Consider the following 4,944-nt stretch of genomic DNA (forward strand, 5'->3'; position numbering starts at 1 on the left):
CCTTTTGAGCTTCTCCAACCTCTTCATTCTCTGCTCCTGCTCACTGATGGTGTAGGCTTGGGGGGACTCTTTCCCAACAGACCCTTCAGGTAGAGAAACACAAAGAAACTTGTAGGGAAAATACGAAAGGAAAAGGAGAAACCATACTTACTCCCACAGAGAAGCCTGAGGAAGAGGGAATTCTAGAGACACAGTGAATTCCTGAAAGAGCAGGAAAGCTATCTTCAAGCTGGACTCCTCAACTATGTCCCTGCTCCCAACCAACATCACTAAACATATGGCTCAGTCCCTACTGCAGTCCCACTAACCCTGAAGTGCTTAAGCTTTCCCAGTCAAGAAGAAATTGAGGACATTGTCAGTTTATATCTGAAGATGTAGTCTGTACTGCTTAGCACAAAAAAAATTGACCATAAACACCAGCACCAAACATCTCCCACAAGCCAACACCTATCCTTGCTTCTTAAATGCATGATGAGAAACCACACACTACTACACTTATCCCAGACTGTAATTCAGCCCACATCATGTGTGTTCCAGACCAAAGTCTCTGAGACCTTGATACTTGACAAGGGGATTATCCCTCTCTGTTCTTGGCATCACATATTCATGTACCCTACAGGAATCTATTGAGGATGAAATGCTTCAACACTCTATCCTGAGAGCAAGGCTTTGTTATTCTCACAGAACTTTCTCCTGGCATCCTTTGCCACTCAGCAGGAAATTCAGATCTCTCAGCAAAGCAACTGAAGGCTTGTCAATTCCTGGATCTCTGCCAAAGTAATCATCAGAAATTCTGGACTCTGGGTCTGCCATTGAGAAATGTTGAGGCTCCAGATGCTAAGCCCTTCTCCTGTAAGGACCTGCTCAAGCGCCCCTCCTCCAGGAAGCTTCTCTATGCACTGCCCAGGACTCACTGTGTCCTCCCCAGGGCCATCTCCTTCTTCCTGCTTTACAGAATGCCTTCTGCCTAGGTCTGGTCTCTTGTTGTATTGTACTGTCCCTATGAAACAGCCTGAGCAGCATGGACAACATGACTGCTTGTGAACTCAGAGGCTCTGAAGGAATACCCCACAGGCAGTTGGTGTCACCGCAACACTGGTGACATCACAGAAGATTCTCGGGTTCTCCTGGATACAAGAGATTGTTCCAGGAAGTGACTACTGATGATGTCACTGGAAACTGCCATGGCCTACCTGCTGACCAGCTTGCCCCACATTGACCAGTTTCTGAGGTGCCCTTTCCTGGAGTGTCTCTTTTGACTCAGGGAATACACCTTGGCAACTTTTCCTTCAAAGCTAGAGATTTCTCTCTGCTTCATTACAAGGCAAGCACTTTGGATGGGAGAGTTGGTTAGGGCCTTGGCATGGGCAGCTCATCTTTGTTAGTTCCTTAAGGTCTAGGGTCCTTGCTTGAGGGAGATTCTTCTCCATGATAAATCTACCCTTAGGCACCATTCATGTACCACAGTCCAGTTCCCCAGGGTGTCCTATTTCCCAGAGGCAACAATGGTTCTCCTGCACCTTTAATCTTATGCAAGTTGGATTATATCTTCTTATTGTGCACATGCCTTGAGGGGAGATATTGTTTTAATATATTCAGACATGTGTTTCCACAATCCCATTTTTGCAATGTAAACTCCCTTGTTCATGGCAATATAGGAAGGAGTTCAGGTCCAAGGGAATATCCAATTGTAAAGTTTATGTCTCTTCTTCAGAAGAGAAAACCCCACTTTCTCCCTTTCTCCATTACAACCAGACATGGTAGGCATCTTGAGCAAAGGTCAACAGGGACATTGGATTGCTGCTCTGTAGTTCCATTAGCCATCACTTCTCCAATATCTACCTTTCTGAGATCCAGTGAGAACTCAAGATTTCACTGAGATCCAGTGAAACCTCCATTTAAATGTGTCCAGTAGTTCAGGAAGGACTGTGTTTGGCACTGTCATCTGTGGCTTCTGCCTTCTGAATCTATGGTACAATGTGACCTAACCTCTCAGGTGTAAGAGTGAAAAACTCATGTAAGTCCTTTCCAAATTGTTTGTGTTGTCCTGGGCTACTTCCTTCAGCCAGGTAGTATCACTATGACAATGATCAAAGGTGGCAATTCTGCAGAGAAACAGCAGGGGATTTATTAGTTAAAATGAAAAGGATTTGGAATAATAATAATAATTTGGAATAATTTGGATTTGGTCAATCCTAATATAGAAATGAATTTCATTATTTGCTTGTGGTTTTATGAGAACAGCAGGAATAACAGGGTGATTTCAATCAATGAAAGTATGAATTTCATTGTATAGTCTTACTCTTTGCATATATATATATATATATATATATATATATATATATATAATTTAATTTTGCAAAGATAAGTTTATTAAGACCAAAAATAAAACAATGAAACAGGGAAAAACATCCAGGACAGAAATAAACATGAAGTCTTCTGCTGGGTGTGGCTGCTCCTCTCTAACCTCAGCCTTGGCTCCATACTGAATTCCAGACCAGCACTTGCTAAACTCAAGCCTATTAAACAAAAGCCATCAGTTACAAACAAAATGACAACCATTTTCTTGAGTTAATTACCATTACAAGGTTAATTACCATTACTTAGTGTGGTTCCAATATATCACTTAAAGCAATTCACTGGCCAAATGCACACCTGAACCAACATCAAAAAGCACTGTACTTTTAATATTAATAGTTAGTGGCAAAGTTTTCCAAATAAGAGGGGTCTTTTTATTTTTTATTTATTTTTTATTTATTTGTTATTTATTTTTTATTTATTTTTTATTTATTTATTTATTTATTTATTTGGTTTTTTTCTGAGAAACGGTTTCTCTGTGTAGCCCTGGCTGTCCTGGAACTCACTCTGTAGACCAGGCTGGCCTCGAACTCAGAAATCAGCCTGCCTCTGCCTCCCAGTGCTGGGATTAAAGGCATGGGCTATCACCGCCCAGGGAGGGGTCTTTTAATAACCATTGTAACTACTTTGTTTTTCTCAAGCACACTCCGTACTGGTACCCAGGTTACTGACTTCACATACAACCCCTACCAACAGTAAAAGTTAAAAGCAACATCAGGTTAAAGCATACCTTTACAATACTTGTAAATCACAGGTGGACGTAATTTTCCCCCATCCTCCTTTGCTTTGATAAATATATAAGGTTTGTTACAAAAATAATGCAAAAATGTTGAAACCAATCTACTATAACTCAGAAATCTGATCAACTCTTACTCAGTATCCAAAGTCAAGATAAAAAAGGCAGGCCTTAACTTACTCCTGGTTCTGACCATATCATTTCTATAATTCACATGTTCCAAAATACACTAACTTCCAGTCAGCATCTCCATTAGTTCGTAGTCCAGCACTGACTCTCTTGGGGAGGCAAACGTGTCACTTCAATGTCAATCTCACTGAGGACAGCAGCCACCTCCTGAGCCAGCCTGCAGCATGCACAACTTAACCTTTAGTACAGTCCTAGCTTTTCAGAACAGGTCCAGAGGGGAGATACTTCCTCCTCTTCCCACCTTGGCGTGGCACTCCTGTCTTCTTGCCCCCTGACTCAGGCGGCCTGGAATGCTTCTTGCCTCCCAGGCCTCCTTTACTTTTCTCTCTCTGACCCAGCAGGCAGGCTGCCCTTTCTCTTGCAGGAAGGTCCTGGCCGGCCCCCTTTTCTCTTGCCTTTCTGGCTCATCTTCCTCCTCTTGGCAGGTTCCTCTTGGACCTCTTCCCTCATCTGCTTGTTGGTGGCCCTTGTCACCTCCAGCTGAGGTTTATTACTGCTCATGATTTGAAGTAGCTCCCACTGGTTCTTTTTCTTGGCTGGGAAGTCCCCAAAGGGGGGCTGAAACTTCCTCTTCTTGCCAGAGGGTCGGGGCGTTTTCTCCTTGGCGAGGCGCTCCTGGAAGCTTCCCACTGAAGCTCCTCCTTATTCTGGTGTCTCTTAGGGTGCAGCCCAGCTGAGCTGGGCATCTGCATCTTGTGCTCGCGGGCCAGGTTCCACAGAAGGTTCATCTCTTTCTTGGCCACGCATTCTTTCTTGGCCTGAATCCTCTTGGTGAACTGGTCTTCCATGGGGTTGGCGCTCCCAGGCACCTTGATGAGCCATTCCTTAGTGTCATCCTGTGCGCGCTTGTAGCCCCAAGGCACCGCCACTGGCCACTCACCTTGTCCCACAGGAGGTTAGTCTTCTTTTGGGGACGGATAGGATGCCCTTAAGGCCAGCGGGCAGGGGCAAGGGCAGCAGCTTTTTGCTGGGCAGGCGTGTGGCAGGCTCCAGCAAGCGCACTACCACCGCCTCCTCCATGCACTCCATGGTCTGCAGCTGCCAGTAGCTGGTTGATGAGAAGCTGCATGTTGTCCGGAGCCAGTGCCCACAGCTCAGCCTCCAGTGAGGGTCCAGCCTGGCGCAGCACTGTGGGGGGATTGTGGTCCGAAGCCAGCAAATTGCCGAGGTCGAATTCCAGCTCTAGTTCCTTGTGCACCTTGATGAGCTGCAGCTTCTCCACCTCATCTTGCTCTGCCTTGGCCAGCAGCTCCTCCACTCTCTTGCCATCCATGGCTCTTGATGTACACCTGTGTTCCCTCACTTTGGGGCAACAGCAGAATGTGTCCCTATTACAGCAATACTCTGTTTTATATTTCTAAAAGAGATGAATTAATGATCAGAAAGTTTAGAAAAAGCTATTTAACTATCTAGTGAACTCCTGCAGACACAATCTGCTTTCCAACAAATTATACTTCTCTGTCCACCGTGTTTTGTGCCAGTCAGCAATTCATAAAAAGCGTGTTGAACAATTTGTTGTTTCCACAGGGAATAACGAGAAATAAAAATTTTAAAGACTCAAATGAAGACCACAGAGTGTTTCCTATCATGTTCTTTTTGAACCGCTTGCTTATTTAAGTCTTTTTTTTTTTTTTTCATAGCTCCAAGTGTGCTGGAGGAGA

The 4,944-nt window shown here is 44.5% G+C and overlaps 1 pseudogene; it reads right to left on the reverse strand.

Annotated features, from left to right (window-relative positions):
* Positions 1–3,474: 3,474 nt before the first annotated feature.
* On the reverse strand, positions 3,475–4,556 carry LOC117702818 (ribosome biogenesis regulatory protein homolog; annotated as a pseudogene).
* Positions 4,557–4,944: the final 388 nt, after the last annotated feature.

Source organism: Arvicanthis niloticus, chromosome 2 (assembly GCF_011762505.2).
Source record: "Arvicanthis niloticus isolate mArvNil1 chromosome 2, mArvNil1.pat.X, whole genome shotgun sequence".
NCBI lineage: Eukaryota > Metazoa > Chordata > Mammalia > Rodentia > Muridae > Arvicanthis > Arvicanthis niloticus.